At 33.0% G+C, this 24,237-nt stretch overlaps 1 protein-coding gene and 1 long non-coding RNA gene across 13 annotated transcripts in view; one reads left to right on the top strand and one right to left on the bottom strand.

Annotated features, from left to right (window-relative positions):
* GULP1 (GULP PTB domain containing engulfment adaptor 1) overlaps positions 1-24,237 on the top strand; it is a 454,164-nt gene that overhangs the window by 355,928 nt on the left and 73,999 nt on the right. The window lies entirely within an intron of this gene.
* On the bottom strand, positions 1,626-19,294 carry LOC141507653 (uncharacterized). The gene is made up of 3 exons (XR_012474221.1): positions 19,136-19,294; positions 8,535-8,744; positions 1,626-1,851 (listed from the first exon to the last, which is right to left on the bottom strand). It is a non-coding gene; the product is annotated as an uncharacterized LOC141507653 (long non-coding RNA).

The raw sequence follows: 24,237 nt of genomic DNA, 5'->3' as shown, positions 1-24,237 counted from the left end.
GATTATTTCTCCTCTTTTGAAAACAATCAAATTACAAGTCAAAATTCATAATGATAATATTTGTGAACTGATAATAAAAAATAAAAAAATCTGAGGGGAAAAACACATAAATATATGCTTCACTTTCACATTAGTGTCACCTGCTCTCAAAATAGTCCAAAAACACTAATGTTTAATTGATTTCATATTTTGGTAGATGCTACTATAGATACCTTCACTTCTTAGTAGATTCCTCATTTCCTCTGTCAAATTATATTTACTTTAGTGTTCATACCATGGAGAATACAAAGAGAAGCTTTACTTCCTAGAAACTAAACAGACATAAAGTAGAATAAACCCTTACCCTGTCATTGGGCATATGGAGATCTATTAGACCTATAAGAATTGACAAGACAAGCCTTTTTCAGTTTGTCTTCCCTCTAGAATGACAGAATTCTCCATTGCTTCCCATTCCTTTTTCTTTCCCTATCCCAAATAATTGAATCGTAAATCTAGACAGAAATCATGAATTTTTAAGTTCAGGTATTGACTTTTAATTTACTACTTTTAATATTTGTGAAAGGCAACATGGTAAAGTATATAGGAAGCAGGTCTGAGACCCAGGGAAACTAGGATTCAAGTCTTTTCACTAAGCTACGCTCTCTGTGTAACTAGGCAAATCCCTTAACCTCTCATTAAGACTCTAAGATGCCCATCTATATTGCTAAAGATAATTTCCTTACCATGAAATTCTTTCCACTTCAAAATAAAACACACCATCCAGGCTAGTCCAATCCAAGATTTGTAGGATCACAAATGGCAATAAAACTGCATACCCTTTGATCTAGCAATACCACTACTAAGTCTCTATCAAAAAGAGATCATAAAAGAGAGGGAAAGACCCACATGTACAAAAATATTTATAGTAGACCTTTTGCAAAGAATTGGAACTTGAAGAGATGGCAATCAATTGGAAAATGGCTGAACAAGTTATGGTATAGGAATGCTATGAAGTACTATTGTTCTGGCTGGACTTTAGAAAAGTGAAAGACTTACATGGATGATATTGAGTGAAATGAGCCGAACTAGGAGAACATTGTACAAATTACAGTAACAATGTGAAATGATCAAATATGATGGATGCAGCTTCTCTCAGCAGTTCAGTGATTAAGGACAATCCTGAGAGACTTGTGGATAATTTCATCCATATTCAGAGAAAAAACTATGGAGTCTGAATGCATAGCAAAGCGAGATATGTTCACTTTTTAAAAAAAAAACATCTTTTATATTGTTTCTTTCTCTCTCATGGTTTTCCCCCCTTAGTGCTAATTCTTCTTTCACAACATGACTAATAATGGAAATATGTTTAGTGTGATTGTACATGTACACAACCTGTAGCAGGTTTTTGCTGCCATGGAGTGGAGGCAGGGAAAGGAGGGTGGTAGAAAAATGTGGAACTCAAAAACTTGCAAAAGGATGAATTATGAAAACTATCTTTGCATGTAATTGTAAAAAAAATTAAAACTTGGTTAAAAATGATTTGTAGGGCTAAGGAGTCATATAATTGCATTGAAGATGGATTCCAGAATATGAATAAATAATATACAACACCTATAGTGATTAAATATAGCTAATGTTTACCTGGTCATTGGATTTTAAATGCCAGAAAGAACTTAGTGAGCATCCTGTCCAAGTTTCTCATCTTATAGATATGGAAATGATCATGTTTTAAGCTTCAAAGACTTGGCACCAGATCACATAACAAATGTGTGGAAGAGCCAGAGTAGATTCAGATCTTCCATATCCCATTCCAGAATTCTTGCTGCCCCAGCACTGTCTCTCTTTGAATGCCTCCATTAATGTGAAGGAAGTCTTCAAATGAAGTAGCATGGAATGAACAAGAAGGAAAGGTCAATGATGACTGTATTATTTCAGGACTGGTGTCCCTACTGATTGAAATTAGAGGGGGAACATGCATGCTATTTTGTACATTTGATGTAAGATTTTCTTGTGCAAATCTTCTTAAGGCAGAAATATATAACTCATAGAACTATTTCCATCAACCAAAAATAAAAGACTTCAGGGAAATAGAGTACATCTAGGTTTATCAAAGAATTAGACATTTCCTCTTGTGGATATACTTTTGAATGAGATGTAGAGCTATGACCTGGGAGAAAAAGAAAGATTAATTTTTAGCTGGTTGAATGACTATACCAAAGATGGTTAATAAATATTCATGGGATCACAGAATTTTATCATCAGAAGAGATTGGAATGGCTACCTAGCTTAATTTATGCCCTAAAGAGTATCCCCACTACCCAGAAAGTCAGTCTTTATTTGAAGAACTCTAACCAGAAGAAACCTGTTGGATCCTGAGGCAGATTATATCACTTAACTCTATATTTATAAAGTAAATTTCTGACTTCCAGCCTTGATTCGTATCTGCAATATCCAACCATTACCCTAATTCTGCTCTTGTCTTTTCCACATGGCAATATCTCAATTATTGAAAATAATTATTTTTGTTAACCCTGAATGGGGCTGCTCCTGGTAAATTATGTAACAATCAGCTCTTGGAGAGTGGCAGCTATGTGCATGTTATACTTTTAATCTGATTATTAATATTTTCTGCTTCTTATATCTAGACAATTAACAAAATAAATTATACCTTAGTTTGTAATTCCTGATTTCTAAGGTAGAAAATACTTAGATTGGAAATTTAACATTTGCCTCATGCAAGGATAATATAAGCTGGCTCCAGAACATCCCTGTCTCAAGCCTCCTTTACAAGTTAAATATCTCTAGTTCTTCCAACTGGTCCTCACATCAGCTCACATTCTGTACTATGTCTTTTTTAAGACATCTTATATCTTATCAACGTCACTCATAAACTTAGTGCCCAGACCTAGAGATAATATGGTCAAATGGACAGAATACATAGAGTTTGTCAGTTGCCTTTTTTTCCCCTGGAAACTTGTACCTCTCTTAATGCAACTCAATTGGTTCTATTAATATGGCAGTACTTTTGGCTACCATATCACATTGTTGAGTAATTCAGCTTGCAATCAATCTTTTTTTTAAGTTCTACCAGAGTGCTTTTGGAACCTCTTCCTCAACTCTGTTGTATTGAAAATTAATGTTAGTAACGATGAAGAAATAAATGTATTTATCAAATTTGAAGAAGGCATGAAACTTATAAAATTATAGTAACACTGAATAACAAAACTGGGATATAAAAATAGTTCCAGATATAGTGTGCTGATTTTCCAAAATGAAATTTAAAATCCTGAAGTTAGGTTTAAAATGCAATTCTGAAAGTATTTTTTTAAAAGACTTAGCTTGGGGCAGCTAGGTGGGGAGTGGATAAAGCACCAACCCTGGAGTCAAGAGTACCTGGGTTCAAATCTGGTCTCAGACACTTAATAATGACCTAGCTGGGCAAACCACTTAACCCAATTTGCCTTGCAAAAACCTAAAAAAATGAAATAAAATAAAAAAGACTTAGCTTGATTGTCAACTAAAAACCCTGACATTTTTTTTTACTACAAGTTCGATATTAATTAATATTATGGTTTCATAGCTAAAATGTGGGATGAAACTTTAAAGCTGTTCAGTAAGGGAGGGATAAGGAGGAAAGAGGGAAGAAAGTTGGGAACTCAGTTTTAAAAGCAAATGCTAAAAATTGTTTTTACATGTAATTGGGAGGAATAGAATATTATTTAAGCTGAATCAATAGCATTATTTGATCTTAGAACCTTTCCTAAAGACTTATTAGATTTACCTAAAGAAATAGAAGTCTCTCCTCTCCAATTTTTACCATGAAAATCGATATTTAAAAAATTATATTTTATTAAATTAATCTATTTAAAAATGCAAATAGATTTCCCCATATTGCCTAGACTCCTTGCCAGAAATCTTCTCAATAGACTGATCCTTCACCTGGAAGAAGGTCACCTTCCTGAGAGCCAGTGTGGCTTCAGAAAGGGTTGAAGAACAATTGATGGTATTTACTGCCTGAAAACTATAGGAAAAATGCTAGGAGCATTAATATGTTTGTAGATCTGACCAAGGCCTTTGATACCATCAGTCATGAGGATTTATAGAAAATTATGTCAAAATTTGGTTGCCTGGGGAAGTTCATCAATACTGTACATCAATTTCATGAAGGCCTGGTGGATGATGTTCTTGAGATTTGTCCTTGCTCCCATCCTTTTTTAAAGCATGATGTTTTCAGCCATGTTGTCAGCTATGCAGTAATGGTAAGTTCTTCAACTTGAAAAGGTTATAAGCTAAGACCAAAGTAGAGGGAGTATTGGTGCATGATCTTCTGTTTGCAATGAAGCTTAGATGCAATAAAACATGAATCAATCCTCTGCTGCTTCTGCTAATTTTGATTAACAGTATTAAGAAAGCACAGGTGCACCATTAGCCAGCACCACACCATCCATATGTGTAACCATAAATTATAGTAAATGGAGAAATTTTGATTCCTGTGGACAAGTTCTCTTAACCTTGGCAGTGTCCTTTCCAGGGAGGTACATATTGATGAGGTTGACACACACATTACCAGAGCTAGCTCAGTATTTGAGAGGCTCCAAAAGAACGTATGAGAGAGGAGAACATGCTATAATTTGCCTCAAACATAGTAATGTTATTTTGGTCCTTTGCATATCCTTAATGAAGGCAAGAACCAACCAGCCACCCAGACTGTAAGTACTGGGGATATATATGGACCTTATCCCACTCTGAGTAGGCAATGAAAATGTTTTGGTTTTGATCTGGTTAATTCTTCCATCCTTGGGCAATCTAGGTCTATACCTCTCTAAATTCCTCTTTCACAGGAACTTATCCTATCAGTGCTAAACTCAGTGGGACATTTGATTGACTTGGCTTACTGCAGTTTACAGTTCATGAGATTAAGAATCCCTCAGCTTTAGCCTCCCCAGGAGTAATGATTATTGATTGTGATACTATATCAAAATTGGCATTTGTGTAATACAGAAAAATGTTTGCATTTTGTAAAGCTCTTTATATACATTATTTTGTTTTCTTCATTTAAATACCCTGTGAGTTAGTAACATAGCAATATCACTATTGTTATTTTACAGATGTGTTAATTGAGTCTCATTTTGTTTAAGTGACTTATCTATTATAAAACAAAACCAATAAGAAGTAGTGGAATTTGAATCTCAGAGTTTCCTGACATGTTTGGTTCTCATTCCACTCAACTACAATGCCTTTCAAAGAGCCCACAATCTAATTAAAGAAATTTAAAAAAATAAAGATGAGTATAAAATAAAATCACAGAAACATTAAAGTATATATCACTAGGGACAAACACTGTAAATATGTAAATAAGCATTAAACTTATTTAGGAAAATGAAAAGACTAAAGGACAAAGGCAAAAAGGTTACTGAGTAAATTAACACAAGCAATGCAGAGATGATATGGAAAAGTTTTATGAGGGAATTGAGTTTTTGAGTTGCAAAACTAAGAAGGATATAATTAGGATAAATTATATTTCTTGCTCTAGCAGAACTTCTAGTTCAGTGGGACAGATAGTGGAAAATACCTTTAAAGATTCAAAGCATAATCTGTTTATCATTTGTTTTTTGTTGTTGTTGTTGAGAAATTTTTTCATTATGTCTCAATCTTCATGACTCCAGTTGAAGTTTTCTTGGCAAAGATAGAGTGGTTTGTCAATTCCTTCCTAAGCCTCATTTTACAGATGAGAAAACTAAAGCAAACTGGGTTAAGAGACTTGTCCAGCCCAGTATTTGAGATTTAATTTTAACTCAGGTCTTCCTGACTCTAGGACTAGTAATCTATCCACCATGCTACCTAACTGCCCCTATTACCTATACTTGTACTAATGTATTTCATTCCTCTGCGGCAATGGAAATGAAGGGAAGAACTAGAGTTCTAGAGTACTGTGTAGGAAAAAAAATTAGCAAAACCAAATCAATTATGGACTGATTGTAGGGAACAATCTTGAATGATGGGGTAAGAGCTGAGAAAGGATAGGCTGTCAGAGACTGCAATAGCAGCAAAAGCAACAAATGCAGAATATGAATTCTTGGACCTCCTTTTTCATTACAGATTGAGTTTGGGTACTGGTATGGAAAGTATTGCTTGAGATTATAGAATAAAGTTCTCTCCCCTTAATTCATCAGTTTGTTATCTCTTGACTTTTTTAGTGTCTTTGTCCTTGGAGACACCTACAATTATTTTTCTTTAGTGCATAATTCTTATTTGAGGGAGTTTTGAGTTCATGAAGATTGACTAAAATGCCCCATCTGCCCATCCTAATTGTGCATTGTCCTTTGACAAAGTCTTTTTTGTGTGTCTATTAATATAATTATACTGACCAGATTTTTTTAAAGAACACTAAAGAATTTCTCTAAAGAATATTATAGATTCTCTGATGGATTTTACATCAATATACAGAAAAATTATGAACCAAAGAGGTACAGTGTAAGAGAAATACTTTTGGCAGGGAGAAACATTTACAATTCATTTGAAAGAAGGCAATAAAAAGAATATATTAATTTACCTCACAATGTAGAGGTAGACGGAAAGAATAAATGAAGGTGAAGACATGAAGTATTGTCCTAATTTCATGGAAATCTTTAGATAATGAGATTAAAAATATTTTCTAAACTGAGGGATATAATATCATCTTTTGATCATGGAATAAAACCACTTGCCACTCCTCAATCATTTTACACTATTATCTATCCATCTTATCTTCTCTCTGCTGTGATGGCAATAGAAAAAGAATCTAATGACTTAATCAAAAATGTTCATAAAAGGCAGCTAAGTGGCACAGTGAATAGTGTACTGGCCCTGGAAGCAAGAGGACCTGAGTTCAAATGTGACCTCAGACACTTAATAATTGCCTAGCTGTGTGATCCTAGGCAAGTCACTTAACCCCCCCCCCCACTGCCTTGCAAAAAAATTTAAAAGAAAAAAGAAAAAGATAAAGAAAAAATGTTCATAAAATCAAAATGGCAGGCTTATTATTAAGCTTTCTTAGAAAGTTCAGTTGATATTGGAAACATTTTCTTTATTTTATACAAATATTTAAACTTCCAATTTTACTAACAATAGTATGAGAACTTGTGTAATATAGATGGAGTACAGCTTATTTACTTTATTTATTTGTAGAAATGCTGAAAATTTATGGAAAACTTATACCAGATAAACTGAAAATGCATGCAAAAAAAGGTATCATGATCTGAGATCTAATATCATTTACTTTTCCATTAATTTCAAGTGCTAATTTAAAAATGTTTATTATATTTTCTCTAAAAGTGTCAGAATTGAATTGCATTTCTGTTTGATTCTGCCTATTAATTAAATTAAATTTGGAAAGAATTACAATGGTTAGACTAAATAAATTTGCAATTGTCAATATACTAAAGGTAATGAAGTTGGACAGTTTAGAAATTTTAATAAATGGATTTAAATATGTAATTAAATTAAATCAAACACAAGTTATAAATCTTGGGAATGTTAGAGATGATCATATGATTATAATAAACTTTTCAGATAATTAGAATATGTTGAAGGAGATGCAAATTGATCTTTCCAGGTAAAGTAATATATTTAAATATACCTGTGGTTGGAAATAAGATAGCTTTTTTATTTTTTTATTTTTATTTTTTTTTTTTTTAGGTTTTTGCAAGGCAGATGGGGTTAAGTGGCTTGCCCAAGGCCACACAGCTAGGTAATTATTAAGTGTCTGAGAATGGATTTGAACCCAGGTACTCCTGACTCCAGGGCTGGTGCTTTATCCACTGAGCCACCTAGGTGCCCCAAGATAGCTTTTTTTTTGTCATTTAGGATTATAGCTACTTATTGGGTTATTTAATATATTGCATCTTTCAAATACAAAAGGTCTGTCAAAATGCCGAATTAGAATTTTCAAAGAATAGATGAACAAACATTTCAGCACTTGTCCAGGAATAAATGATTACTGATTTTATTAAAGGTCAAAAAGATAAAGTGAAGCTCAGATAGAGTAAAGATCAAACAAAATCAACTAAAATTAGACTGTAGAATAAATTGTACTAGTTAGTGATAGAATTTTGTCAAATCTCAGGAAACAAAATATTAAAAAGAAATGAAAATGCTTAGCTTTAAAATATAAGCCAATTTGCTAAATTATATTCAACTTCAGACCTTAAGAAATAGTTAAAAATGAATTTTATTTGTGTTCATGAGATGTGAGTTTGAATCCTGGCTCTTACATCTACGAGCTAGCTATTTTACCTTTAGCAAATTCTATAGGCCTCAGTTTCCTTATCTGCAAAATCATGAACTTTGATAAAATGATTATAAAAACCCTTTCTGGTTCTCAAATGTATGATCCTATTCACTGAATTAGAAGGTCCCATCTAATGTGAGAATGGAGGGAATGAAGCTTAGAGTTATCCTGTCATTGCAAGCTGCAGGGAAAAGTTGAGCCGTTGATACCAACTAATATGAGGTTAAACTTTAGAGTTACATGTCTACATCTCATTGCAAAACAAACTAATTCACATGAAGCATACCTGAATGATTACTGAAGGACATTGGCTGGCAAATATTTTCTTCATCCAATTGACTCCACAGATGCTGCACTGTAGGAATTATACTATGGCTTTCTTTGCCAGGAAACTGTCTATATTTGAGAATGGGTCTTATACTTCCATATTTTCCCATCTGCCACTTAATTAGTTGGAGGAGTTGAGTTCCTGGAAGATTTATTTATCTGTTTAAAACTGTTAATGAAATTGTGTTGTATCATTACAAAGTAAGTAGGCAGATAGCAACTAAATACTATGTTGTGTGTGTTGTTTTTTTTTTAAATATTCTAAGCCATATAAATACTACTGCTATTGAGTGACTCCAGAAACAGGTTAACTTCACCTTGTAAAGATATTTGTGTATGTTAGGATCTATATGGAAATGGAGTAACCAAAACTCTTTTTTGGGGGGGAGGGCAAAATATTCAGTCAGTAAGGTTAATTTCATCTTCACCTATCTTCTTTTACTTATTGGTCTTCTGTAACTTCTTTCTTTGTATTATTTGAAAAAAAGAAAGAAAAGGAAGTTTTTGCTTTTATAGAATCAAGAAGTTCAAATTCAAAGAAACCCACATTATCCATATTTTAGTCATGTATGTTACTAATGAGTAACTGTGACTATTTTAGAGATCTAACTTGCTATAGATCTTATACTTGTTAATAATGTCTTCCTATTCATTACATATTTCACAGGGTAGCTAGCAGTGGATAGAGCACTGGTATTGGAGTCAAAAGGCTGGGAGTTCAAATACAACTTCAGACACTTGCCACTTTCTAGTTTATGGGCAAGTCACTTAACCCTGATTACCTCATCTCCAGGATCATTCCAGTTGTCCTGATTCACATTTGGCCACCTAACCAGATGACTCTGGAGGAGAAAGTGAGTCTGATAGCTTAGCACAACACCGCTTCACTCAAATCCAACTCATACGCTTTTCATGGAATCACCTCCCTGATGTTGTAGTCTTCTTGGAAAAAAAAATTATTGTATTCCCAAATAGATGGTAAATTTCTTGAGATCAGTCCTTAGATTTATAAGTCTTTGTACGGAACTTTTTCAAAGCTCAAGACATAGGCAGTAGCGCTAAATGTCTCACTGAGTGACTGTTATTGGCGAGAGGAAAAGTCCACAGAAGGAGGAAGTTTGCAAATGTCAGGTGAATTCTCCATCAACACAATGCATAGTCATCTCTCTGCAGCTTTGTTTACCAGATTCCTAGGGACACTGAGGACATTACAAAATGATGTTCTGAGAAAAATTCCGCACATATAACAAAGCAGGGAGAAAAAAATGCCATTAAGATGACAATATCTTGCAGAGACACTTTTGGTAGGTTTGTGCTGTTTGACGAGGGTCAGTAGAATTGATCTATCAATAGTCACAGGGATGCAAAAATCTTATTCTTTGTAAATTATAGTCCCTCTAAAATGTGGGCTATTTTTTCTATTTTATTTTCATGTTAGTAATTAAGAAATTTTTAGAATCCATTATAGGGGATGCCTAGGTGACGCAGTGGATTGAGCACTGGCCTTGGAATCAGGAGTACATGAGCTCAAATCTGACCTTAGACACTTAATAATTAAATTAATTAATTAAATATAATTAAATTAAAATAAATTAATTAATTAAATTAATAAAACCAGCTATGTGGTCTTGGGCAAGCCACTTAACCCCATTTGCCTTGCAAAAAAACTAAAAAAAAATTTTTTTTAATTTAAAAATAGAATCCATTATAGACCATCATCTTTGGGCAAATATGCATTTCATAGACAGTTCACTGAGGAATAACTCTTATAAATCCTCACATCACTGGAGTGTTTCTCAAGAATAAGCTCTCCAATATTAATCATGGATAAAAAAGTGAAGTTCAAAGAGTATCTCTTTTGTAGGGATATTAATAGCTCATATTTACATTGGACTTTTAAGAAGGATTCACTCCACCACAGAATATATAAATAGGTATCTCACTAGTCTAATTCAGTGAACACTGGGAAGATATATGGAGAACAGTGATATTAATATCTAGGTAAAATTGAAATATTCTTATTATTCCAATAAATTAGCATAAAGTTTGAATAAAGAATTAAGACCTCTTAATATTTGAGGAGTTATTTACTGAGATACTTCATATATGAAACTGGAATGCTGACCAGAATTCTGTATGGATTTTTCCTTGTAAAACACAGAACTTCAGGAATGTCATGCTCACATTCACTCTGAAAAAAAAGTTCGTCATTACTGGAGAGACATCATAGTACTCCTTATTGCTGATAGAGTCTTAGTCACAAAATGTTTGAATATTATATTGTTTGCTTTGGGGTGTGTGTGTGTGTGTGTGTGTGTGTGAGAGAGAGAGAGAGAGAGAGAGAGAGAGAGAGAGAGAGAGAGAGAGAGAAGTGAGGAGGAGAGGAGAAAAATGTTCTAAAAGGTATATGTCCAGAATTATGATGTGATTGTAAGGAAAGATAAAAGAAAAAAAAATATGGTAAAGGAAAACCCCCCACACTTATTGCCCCTTTCTCTCCAGTATGCTCAAGGATTCAATTCTGTTTCTTCTTCATTGTCTGCTGGTTTTATTCTCTTTAATTTCACTCCATGGATGCCAGTCAGTTTTTCAAACAAAATGAGGAAGTAGTTTGGGTTCTCTCTCCTTATCCTAGCAAAGCAGGAATTATCTTCATTTCAGTTTTTCCTGCTGAACTTTTGTCACAATCTTCTCTTCCTTTCCCTCCTTTCCTTACTCTTTTCTTTGAATCTAATCTCTCTATTGGTTCTTAATTACCCTTCTCCTTTGTTCCCCTCTACCCTTTTTAGTAAAATAGGAAAAAGAAGGGAGGAAGAAAAGAACATCTTGGCAAAGCTATAGTTAAACTGAAATTTCAGAAAAATCAGTAGTCCAATTATGATGACTTTCAAGTATAATTCCTTAAAAGAAGTGCTTTTTAATACTCTGTCCTCACATGGGGTGGGGTAGGGGTGGGGGGAATGTAGAAGTAATAAGAATAGAAGTTTGATTCAAAATGAAATTCCCAGAAATCTGGAGAGAAATTAAAGGAATTTCTATGAAAGAATCTGTGGGTATTCACTGAATTGAGGGTTCATTAATCCACAGAGAGGTTGTTTTTAACTTGAAACTCATGTTATGGTTTGGACAATTGACAAGAGTCCATTGATTTCTCAGGAAAGTAAAGTGGAGCATTAGCAGAAAAAAAGAAAAAGAAAAAAAGACAGAAAGTGAAAAAAGCATAGAAATAAGAAAGGAAAGAGAGGGAGAAAAGTGAAGAGAAATCAAATAATAGGAGAGAAATGAAAAAGAGGACACAAAGTTTAAACTAGATATAAAAAGTTAGGACACAGGATATAATTGCAAGAAAAGATAGTAACTCCCCAGAGAGAGATATAAAAATGGATTCCACTAATGAAAAAGAGAGACAAGGATTGGCTAAAAGCAACTGATTAAAGCTTTGAAGTGGAGTGAAAATAATCTTTATACCATCTGCATCTTTGTATAGTAAAATAGTTAAGTAAAGAGAAAACTGTATTCTACAAAGTTTGTCCTGAAATTTCTTTAATTGAAATTTTAACATTATTTTAGCTACCATATGGCCCATTAACATGGACTCCAAGGGCAAAAGTTTGGTATAGATCTTGTTTGTTTATGTTTGTATATTCCCAACCCTTTGACTAATCAAGCGAAATCAAATTCTGACCCGGAACTGTGAGTACTCATTCTCCTTCACTTTTCAAAAATGGATATAATTTCTGCAACTTTTCAAATGAAACTGCTTTCATTACCCTGAGTATTGAGAGAGGAGTGCTAGCTTATTTTTTGTTATATTTTAATAATTAAAACTGATGAGAGGGGGCGGCTAGGTGGCGTAGTGGATAAAGCACCGGCCTTGGAGTCAGGAGTACCTGGGTTCAAATCCGACCTCAGACACTTAATAATTACCTAGCTTTGTCCTTGGGCAAGCCACTTAACCACCTTTGCCTTGCAAAAAAAAAAAACCTAAAAAAAACTGATGAGAAACTGTATTCAGTTCTCTCTTACTTTTGTTATAAAGAATAGCTGGGGTCTTTTTTTGTGTGCCTTCCTATGTGATACATTCATAGGAAGTATATTGATCATAACTTTCTATTCCTTACATTGTTTTTTATCCATAGTAATATTGTTTTGAGTGTTGGCTTTTTTTTTTTTTAACCAAAGGCATATTGTTTTTGTGCTGTTTAATTTCTGGGTATCTATTTTTCCCTATTTCCTTGTTTTGATAACCTTACCATACTAAGTTCAGAAAAATAATTACTTCCCTTTCATATATTAGCTTTGAATTCATAATTAGATTTTGTCCTTGACTAGATTTTTATGTTTTCTAAAGTTAGAAAATACTAGGAAAACTTAAAAGTAGATTTTAAAGAAATATAACCTGATAATTTTACAATTTCTCTTATGTATTGATTGCTAAATCCGTAATTGATCCTAATTCACATTGTTATTCTTTTTTTAAAATTTTATTTATTTAAGGCAATGGGGTTAAGTGACTTGCCCAAGGTCACACAATGAGGCAATTATCAAGTGTCTTGATTCCAGATATGAAGTCAGGTCCTCCTGACTTCAGCCGGTGCTCTAACCACTGAACAACCCAGCTGCTCTATTATTCTTCTTTAAAGAAATTCTGGGTAGCATTTTTCTAGCCCTTTGAATTTCACAAGTAATTTAAATAGCAGCAGTGTGGTTTGGTGAAAATGTTTGGCGTCACAAATAAATTAAAATTCTAATGATCTCATCATGGAATTGTAGGCAAATTATTAAATCCCTTCTCTAGGCCTCAGTTTAGTTTACTCATAAATAAATGGAAATTGTAATGCCTAATCAACATCCCTTGTAAATCTGTTGTGAGGAAAGAGTTCTGTAAACTTCAATGTCCTATAGAAATATGAATTGCTACTATTTTTTTCTGTTGACTTTGTGTAGGAAGTAAGATTTAGAGAATTGAAGGCTATATTTGGTAGGTTGATGGCAAAGAGAAACTCTGCTGTAATCAATAAGTAATTAAAAAATTCTTGAATTTAGAGGCAATTTTTGTTGGTTTTTCTGGGCAAGGCAGCAGTGTTAAGTTACTTTGCCCAAGGCCACCCAGCTAGTAAGTATCAAGTGTCTGAGACCAAATTTGAACTCAGGTCCTTCCTGACTCCAGTACTGGATTCAATCTACTGTACCACCTAGCTGCCTCTAAAGTCAGTTTAAAAAAAAATTGAGACCATTTTTTTTTGCAAGGCAATGGGGTTAAGTGACTTGCCCATAGTCACACAGCTAGTGTCTGAGGATGAATTTGAACTCAGGTCCTCCTGACTCCAAGGCTGATGCTGTATCCATTGTGCCACCTAACTGCCCATGAGACCAATTTTTAACTAATATGCACAACATGGATGGAAAGATAATATAGATGAACATGGAGCTTATGTTTATGGACTGCTATTAGTAGTCATTTTGGGATGTTGCCATTCTTCATTTAAATTAGATCATACCAAGTAATATAAAAAGATTATGATCAGAGATCATGTACAGTCTACTAAATTTGTAAAAAAAAAAATGACTGAAGTTGAGAGGATTCTCATAGTCATAAAAATAATAAAAATATTGAATATTTGAACCCTGGCTTTCTGCTTCTTGTTCTTATCAGTTCCTTTGTATTTGGTTATCGTCTTTAGATTGATAATTCTCAAGTCTATTTATACAATACTAAACTCTTTACTAACTTCAAGTATCTCATCCCCACCCATCTATTGGACTCCCTGAACTAAATATGCTGTAAGACATCTTCAATTCAGAAGGTCCAAAACTGAACTTAACCCTTCCCACCAACCCTCTATCTTTCCACCCTTTCTGTTATTGTCGAGGGCATCACCATCATACCAGTCACCCAAGTTTGCAACTTTCTAATTCTCTAAATCTCTCTCATCCTCTTATTCAACCTCTATCTGAAGCCTTGTATATTCCCCCTTCTCTCTTCTTGATACTGCCACCTCTCTGGTGCAGGCCCCTATCAGTAATTGGTTGGTCTACTTCTTCCTCACTCTGGTCCTTCATTCAGTTGTTAAAAAGTGATCTCCCCAAAGCACAATTCTGGCAACCCTTATTCAATCAATTCCATTGACTCCCTGTCATCTCCAGGACCACATATAAAATCCTTTGTTTGGCATTCATAGTCCTCCTAAATCTCTCCCTCAAGTTCCTTTCCTTCTTAACCTTTAACCCACCCCCCCACCTTACTTTTTGTCCAGTAAAAGTGGCTTTCCTGCTGTTCTTGAATAAGATAATTCCATCTCCCAACTTCAGGCATTTTCATTGTATTCCCCAAGCCTGGAAAACTCTCCCTTCTGGGTCTTTTCCTTTTGATTTTCTTCCTTTAAGTCTCATCTTTTACTGGAAGTCTGCCCTGATCCCTCTTAGTTCTAATGTTTTTTTCTCTATTAATTATTCCTATTTTTCCTGTGAATGGTTTATTTGTACATAATTGTTTGCATTTTCTCTCCTCCATTTATCTTTATATTATCAACACCTTTCCCAATAGTTGGCATGTAGTACTTAATATTGATTGATTGATTGATTTCTTGATTACAGGGATGCAAATGCAATATATATAGTCTGGTCTTTTAACTACTACTACTTCTTTTAACTATATAATAATTTGCCTCCTTTTCGAGTCATATATTCCTGATGACATTTTTTACACAATTTTTCATTTATTATTCTTTATTGCTGACAGATTGCAGCTTACTTATGCCTAATATGCCTCTGTGTTGCCCTTTGGTTGATTCATAATTTTAATTCTTCAGCAACTATAATATTCTATAACTCATGATTCTATAGTATTCTAAGAAAAATTATTGATGTTAGACAAAAAAAACCATTGCTTGGAGACATTAAAATAATTTGCACTGAAGGGTCCTAAAGGCACTCCCCCGCCTCTTTCCTGTTCAGTTTCATCTAGTGGGTCTAAGATAATATACCAATGAAAAAGCTCTACACATCCTTTAACATATCATGACTTGAATAACAGAAATTCTTTCTCCACTTTTTTCCTTCTATTTTGATATTTATACTCATTAATGATAAGAATCACATTTAGGCGACTGAGTCTCATGCATATAAAGTAGGAGCATTTAGAGAACATCAACATCTACAGGGAAGCCCTTTGGGATTTAGAATATCTTTATCTAAAATACCTTTACTGAACTTAATGTCTCTTTCTTTTATGCTTCACTTGCATGACCATCTCATAGTTACACTTTCCTTGTAAATAATAGACATTCCTAACTTTATTTGATATTAATAATTAGTCATCAAACAGTTTTATGGACTCTTAATTTTTTTCCTTTGTTTTTTGCAAGGCAATGAGGTTAAGGAATTTGCCAAAGGTCACACAGGAATCTTACTGATTTTAATAACTTGCACATGGTTAAGATCTTGTTGGAGGAGAGACTAAAGTAATATTTTGTTCTTTTGAATCAAGTGTTTTTTCTTATAGTCAACAAACAATATTTTATAGTCAGCAAATTGTAAGCCCTTTAGACTTCTGATCTTACTCCTTTTAGACGGATATGTATCTTTAGCAGATAGAAAATTGCCTATTTCCTTTTCATATCTTCATTTTCAAAGTCCTTTTTGGCTAATTTTCACAAAGATTTTATGGAGATATAAAATTAGGTATTTGGTGGTAGCTAATTTTCATAAAGATTTCATAGAAATGGATAAGTAAGCAACTGGGTTGGTGGTAACTGATTATATCTTGATCTACTTGGCGTTTTCTTTTTTTTTGCTAATAAAGTTCAGCTATGTTTTCAATTTTTTGATATCTTCTCATCTTTAAGAAATCTTGAGACATCATCCCTTCATGAACTCAAAACAGTGTCATTTTCAATTCCTTACTTGTCTAGTGATTTTCATTTATTTTTTTATTTCTTTGGTTGCATTTCTATTAATTCATCTAGCACTTTAGGGGCCATGATGATAAATCCCAATAATGTAGTGCCTTCATTTTCTTTAATGTAGAAAATATTTTTTGTGATAGAAATCTTGACATATTCCCTCCCAGTTTTTGCCTTTTGTTGTCCTCTTTTCAGTTTCAGTAGTATTTTTTTCTCTACATCCTTGATTAGTTGGCTTTCTTGCCAAGCTTTCTATAAACTTTTTTTCCATCTCTTGTTTCTCAATGTTTTATGAAAATTTTTGTTTAAAATCTCCCATTATTCTCTATAAATTTTTACAGATGATTTTATTTTCTAAACCAGTGTTACCTTTGGTTGTCGTATCTCTCAAATTAGCAAAGTAATTAAGTGGTTGAGTACTAAGGCATTTTCTAGTCTCCCTTAGTCTCTTTAGTATAGAAATTAAATTATGTTGATTAATCTTGCTTAGAAAGTAGAGATAAGGTATCAATGTCCCTAAAACATTTCCCATTCTTTGGCATCAATAGCTTCTTCTTCTTTTTTTTTCAGGGTTTTTTTTTTTTTTTTTTTGCGAGGCAAATGGGGTTAAGTGGCTTGCCCAAGGCCACACAGCTAGGTAATTATTAAGTGTTTGAGATCAGATTTGAACCCAGGTACTCCTGACTCCAAGGCCGGTGCTTTATCCACTGCGCCACCTAGCGCTCCATCAATAGCTTCTTTACATAGGTCAGCTAGTAATCACTTCAGTTGTACATAATAATTTTTCTTATTTCATATTGATTTTAATCTTAAAAGTTGATGGTCTGAATAGATATATCATTAAAATAGACATGGCTTCCAGCTCATTAAAATAGACATGACTTCCACATCAATAACCAATAATTTCCTTTCATTAGAATATGATATATTTTCATTATTGGTGTGTTTTTTGTTTTTTTTTTTGCTGATCCAGTCTTGGGCTTCCTAACTCTTTTTTTTTTTTGCAAAACTAACTCAATTATCTCTTGATTCTTGATTAACAAAAAAAGAGCCTTGAAGTTGGGGTGGGGGGGAACATATAGAAAAGAAAACTATAGACTACAGATGCACTAAATTCATGCTGAAAACCTTCACCAGCATAGGCAAGGCAGAACATTTTTATAGTCATTTGAGATGACAAAATAATTAAACAAAAGTGGTACAAAGTTATAAGGTTATACAAAGTTAGGAGATAAATGATACTATTCAAAATAAAACTAACAACGCATAGGAACTGAGTGGCAGGTGGTGGAGGTGGCAATATTCTAAGAAAAAACATTAATAGATAATGTTAGCAAGTTAGACAAGTGTTTTCATTGTTCTCCTGAAGGCAGCAAGGTTTCCTAGGGGAAATCTCTTTTTCATCATCCTTCCCACAGCATTATCTAGTCTTTCTACAACCCCTTAGAGCAAGTCTAGGCCTTCAAAACTGATTTCAAATCTTTTTTTTGTTGTTGTTGTTTTTGCAAGGAAATGGAGTTAAGTGACTTGCCCAAGGCCACGCAGCTAGGTAATTATTAAGTGTCTGAGACTGGATTTGAACTCAGGTCCTCCTGACTCCAGGGCTGGTGCCACCTAGCCGCCCCTTTGATTTCAAATCTTACAGATAGTAGTCATACTATTGCCTACTATTGCCTACTTCTGCATTGAAGATGTTGAATATCAAAATATATATTTTATTAAAATTATCTTAACTATTCTCAGTGGACTTTCTCTATTTTTTCATCTTAGCAAAAAATGTTGGCACATGGATTGCAATTATCTTCTTGGTGGTCTTTTAGCAATTCTCATCATGTAATACTATAATGAAAAAGACTACTCGAAGTGTTTTTGGACACAAAAATACTCAACTCATTTCTTCTTTCTCTAAGAAGAATCTCTCTAAGTCATTCTTCAAATGAACTCTTATTTTCTTTTATTGTCTAGATTGAGTTATAGCAATAATTTTCAATGTTAATATAATTCAATTCCTTCAGTAGCATTCCCATTAGTTACTTTGCAAAGATCTCAAATTTAGAATAATATCAGTTAATGTTTAGAGATGATCTGTAATTTTTAGTGCCCTTTCTTATATTTTTTTATGTGCCTCTCTGCTCCCTTCCCTACAAAAAATGGGAGAGACCTTTCTAGGACTGAACGTGCTTTGCTGAAGACTGGTAAGCAAATGAAAGTAAAAAGAGCCCCTATCCTCAAAAAGCAAACAGTCTAATGGGGGAGATTACCAAGGTACATCACTAATATACCTGAATTTATTGCCCAAAATATGAGATATTGGGATCCCAGGCACTTTTTTTCAAGCTATACTTCTAATTGTCAGAGCAAATTTTTATATAGTTGTATTTATAACAGAATATGCTGTCAAAGAGATAGTTTATATTCTGAGATGGAAATAACTATTTCCACTCCCCCCGCCCAAAAGACCCATCAACTATATCTTGACTTAACTAACATTGATTAATGTTTTAAATTTAGCTTTGAGATAATATATGAGGAAAAGATTGCAGTTAACAAACCCATGACCCTCACTCTCAACATAATATAATAGCAACAAAATGAACCATCAAAGCAAAAAGTAAATTCTGAAAAGTTAAGTAATGTAAATTTAAATGCCACTCACCCAGAAAATGACATTGAATATAACTGCATATTCCATAAATTTAAAGAATAATCTTTCAGAAATGCATTATTTATCTACTTGAAATGGTAGCCTTTCGCCTTAGCAACATTTTTATGTATTCTGAGATCACAATACCTCTAATTAGGTAATGACTTAAAATCCAATTATGTCTGACTTGCCTTCAGTTCACTATTATAGTTTCCTTTCAATTGTTGTGTTTTTTCCTCTACATTTCTTGGCATTGTGACATAACAAGTCAGCTGAATCAGGACCATAAAATTAAATTGGCTTAGATCACGATGACATATCTCCTGGGTGCAGTCAAGTGGAAATAAAGTTTATGCCCTGTTTCATCACTGTGAACTAAAGATGATTTCAAGTAAACCATCTCAATTATATGTTCAAATTACTGTCAGGTATTATTCAAGAGAGTTTTACTGTTACATCCTCACTTCCCTTTCATGCTTTCTAAAGAATCATTATAAATATTTATTACATATGATCCACACAAATTTCCTAAGAATGACTAGCCTTTTTATGGTATGGACTTTTGCCTTGGATCTGTGCTAAGTCATTTATAAACATCCACTTGATCCTCACAAAAACCTTGGGAGCAGGTTTTATAATTGAGTATGTTGAGACAAACAGAGATTAAGTGATTTGTCCAGGTTTACCTAGCTGGAGGTGTCTAAGAAGGCTTTATAACTCCATCACTCTATCCCACTACAATTCCTTGGTTTCTATTACAATATTTAAAAATTCATGCTGATTATTTTTCATTATAATAGATAACCTTCTTGCATCATTAGATAAAATACTTTAAAAGTTTCACTCTAAACTGAAATTAAAATAAAAGGAAAGATAAATTTTAAAGAATGTGCTATGCTTCCCTGGACTGCTTAAGTCTATCTAAGAGTCCGTGAAACTATTAGTTTTGACTTTTCTAAAATGACAAATGAAGGGAAATTCTTCGTATTCTAAAACTATAATTTGCTTTCATTTTCCATCCCAATTATGGCATACTTATCTTGCCACAATAGAAACATCCATAGAATATTAGGGTGCTTGGTATGTTAGATAAAATTAACTTGAATAAGGTGCATTTTCAGTAAAACTCAATATTTCATTGCTTTCTATGTTTCTCTGTTTGAGGTCTTGTATTGTAAGTATTTGGATCTATTCCTGTTGGCTAGTCTGGTTTCCCCCCCCCAAAAGAAGTGTTTTGTAAGATTCTGAGAGCCATTCTTGAAATGACATTTTTGGATCAAGAAAAGATATTATAAATGTTGCAATAGGATGTCCAACACTGCTCTCTACTGGAAGAAAAACAAGTCATTAAAAAGTACCATGCAAAATTTATGTTATTTAGAAAATTTTAAATTGATTCACAAGTAGAGTAATCAAAGAAGAATTCACATTGCTTAGAGGGTGGGGGAACCCAGACAACATTGTGGGAAAATGCTTTAAGGAGAAAAGGAACAAGGCAGTACAGCAAAAGGAAATAATGGTAAATACATTTTAGAAGAATATTTTAGGTGAAAAACATTTTTGTTTAGGAGACAAATCAATAGTATGTGTGGAAGAAAGACATATCAAAACATCTTAAATATTTTCATTATTTTAGTCTGAAAAACAAATATTTTTCCCTATTATTTTCTAAGAAAATTGTACATGGGCATATAAACATATATAGTCCACATTTATGTAATTAAATATATGCATAACTTTTAAAAAGACTTTCAAATAGTGAACATAATATGAAACTATCTCATAACCTTCAAATTGTTACAAATTAAAATCATTTCATATCTATAGCACGTGTACCTAAAAGAGTAAAGTCCTTAAATTGAATTATTTTTATAAATATAAAAATCAGAAGATCTACAGTTTATTTAGCAGCAGTTTAACTTTGCTTTATAGATGCCAAATACTTTATTTGTAGCTGGTGTTTTAAAAACTATTTGTTTTCCTTAAACATTTGATGTACTGCAGAAAACTAGTGAAAATGTATGCCATGTGTAAGAAATATTTGAACAATGCAGTATGTTAAAAAGATAAAGTTATTCTTTAATTCTGTATTTCTTAAGAAAATAGCTCCTACAGTCTTTTAGCCATTGTTTTCCATTAAATTTTTTTAAATTTTGGGGTGGCTAGGTGGAATAATTACCTAGCTGTGTGGCCTTGGGCAAGCCACTTAACCCCATTGCCTTGCAAAAAAATTAAATTTTATGCTAAAATCTTCCCTTACTGCCCTAATAGTAGAGTAAGAATGCATTGTTTAGGAAGAGCATTTAATTCTTTTATTGTGATCCAATAATATACTCAATAGGTGATCAGTTCATAAGAAATTTTAATTTTTTTAAGGAAATCTCTTCTAAAACCAAGGGAATTAATTATATTTATTCATTGGGACCTAATCATTGCTTGCAGTCTTATTCAATTGACAGAGAGTCTGAATACTGTACTTCTAGATGAATCAAAGTGTGGAAAATTATGAATCAAATATGGAGTAAAATATAGTAAAATAAAAAGAAAAATAGCTTTCCCCCTAAATCTAAATACTGAATTTACCAATACAGAATTTATCTGACCAAATTATAAGCTGTGTTTACAACCAGTCTAATAATTTTTAGTACATCGATCTTAAGTACATGAAGTAAAAATACAGGAGAACTACTAATGACAGCATCAGTTACCACAGTTAACATTTTCTTCTGACTTTTTCTTCATGGGAAAATTAGTTACATTCATCATGCATTCTTGCCTAACACATATCATAAAACATATATCTTTCACGTTGTAGAGCAGGAATATTAAAACTGAGTTTTTTTAATAAAATTTTCTTTTTGTGAATATTGAGGTATAATAATTCCTTAGTTTCTATAAGAATATTTAAAAATTCATACTGGATTATTTTTCATCATAATAGATGAGCTTCTTGCATCATTAGATAAAATACTTTAAAAGTTTCATTCTAATCTGAAATTAAAATAAAAGGAAAGATAAATTTTAAAGAATGTGTTATGCTTTCCTGGAAAACAGGCCAAACTTTTGAAAGGATTTAAATGTCATTTAGCAATATCATGCATGGCAAGTCATATTATTTCTTTCACTGAAGTATCTCAGAAGCTCTTGAAATGTATTATCATTTCCTTTTGTAGAATCTCAGAAAAGAAATGGCATCATTATTATTTATCATTAGTCTAATTATTGTTACTTTAAGCCCATTTTACAAATAGGGAACAGAGACAACAGCTTCCCCAAGATCATATTAACCTGGAAAATAACTCTAATTAAGTACATGGCACTGAAGGAAATACAAAAATAACAAATAAGACTATCGGTGTACTGAAAGAGCTTTAACCTCAGGGGAGAAGAGAAGATATGTACAGATGAGTACGATGCAAATTCATATATAATTGTATTAGGAAGAAAGCAAGCACAACTAGAATTTGGTGGAAAGAGACATTATTTTCCAGCTAGGATAATAGGGCCACCCTTTTTAGTATATGACTTCAATAAGCTGAGATGAAATAAAAGAAGGAAGAAGGTAGTGGGATTAGTTCATTAAAGAAGCAGGTTTCCCGATTCAGAAAACCTCCTTATAACTTTGTAAATTATTTTAATAGCAATGTATTTCCTAAATATTTTATTTTTTTTATTTCATTGATACATCATTGAAGACCATCTTATGGCACATCTGTATGCAGAAAGTATGCCTTTTGGGGGAACAAACTGGTTGGTTTCAAATGACAGTAAATTACAACAGATTAAAATATAAACACACTTGAATTTGTTGTATTGATATTGGGGATAAGCACAATAAGCAAAATAAAAGAATTTTTTGGAAGGACTTTAGGAAGCATTACAGATTTGAGTTTAAAATCCAAAGAAAGAAAATTAGTTGTGAATATGTTACTTTTCTGAGTCCTATAAATTCAAAATCAAATAGTCAAGAGTTTTAGATTCTCTTATTTTTCCTGTTTTTCCTATCTATAGCTATATAGAGGGACATAATGTTTATTATCAACAGGATGTCACTTTTTCCCCAAAAAAATTTGCATTAAATTTTTTAGCATCTTAAAATATTTTCAACACTACATGGTGTTAACTCCAAGCAAAACATTCATTTAAAAAAAAAACTTTTCTTAAAAAAAGAATGTAAGGAATACATTGTCATCAATATTCACAGATTTTTTCACTTTAAAGTTAATTACTCCCTTTATTTGTTATAGCTTTATCATTGTGTTAACTGATATAGAGATGGGCAGTTATGTGTGAGTCAACATATATTTTCTAATTTAATTTAACTTCTTTTATTTAGGTAATTCTCCTAGTGCTCCTAACTCATATGGCTTAATTAAGGACATGATGAATTAAAATTTTAAACGTTTTTTGGAGCACTAGTAGAGGTTGATTTATTTAGAGTCTATTTGGAGGCCTTCCATAATTTTCCCATATGGGTCTACTTGTACATAGCAATCAGATTCCTGAAATTTTTGCCAGATTGTGAATATTTTCTTCCAAAAACAGTTTCTGACCCATGTTGACCTAGATAACTCCCAATAAATTAATAATTAGTTTGCATTTGTCCCTTATTTTTCTATACTTTTAGTCCCCAAAGTGACAGTTAATCTCTCAGTGGCATTATGGAAGCAGTGGAACATACAGATTTGTTTTTTTTTTTTTTCCCCCCAGACATAGCCAGCACTTTTCTCCCTCATAATTGAAACTCCTGGTATATTTGGGTCACTTTTTCCTTTTTTCGATTAATAAAGACCATGCAAAAGGTAATACTAGTTCCCTTTGTAAAGTGTGTTTACTGCTTCCACATCTCCATAGCAAATATGTCATTTCTCCTACAGGCAGAGCATATCTCTCCCTCTCCCTCTCTCTGCTTGATTATTTCTATGCAGGCCTTACTATTCTATTGCTTTATGTGTACAATGGTGTGAATTAAGTAGCATGCAATGTAAATCTAAATAATCAGCTTCTTGACCCTACCCTAGTAACTAGTAGGTGAATGTAGGTGTGGGATTAAGATGGGATTAAGGTTGTGCTCAATGCCTGGATACAAACTCTGGTGGGGTCTAATAAGAGGG

Source organism: Macrotis lagotis, chromosome 1 (genome assembly GCF_037893015.1).
Source record: "Macrotis lagotis isolate mMagLag1 chromosome 1, bilby.v1.9.chrom.fasta, whole genome shotgun sequence".
Classification (NCBI taxonomy): domain Eukaryota; kingdom Metazoa; phylum Chordata; class Mammalia; order Peramelemorphia; family Peramelidae; genus Macrotis; species Macrotis lagotis.
This window is presented reverse-complemented; position numbering and strand designations above follow the sequence as displayed.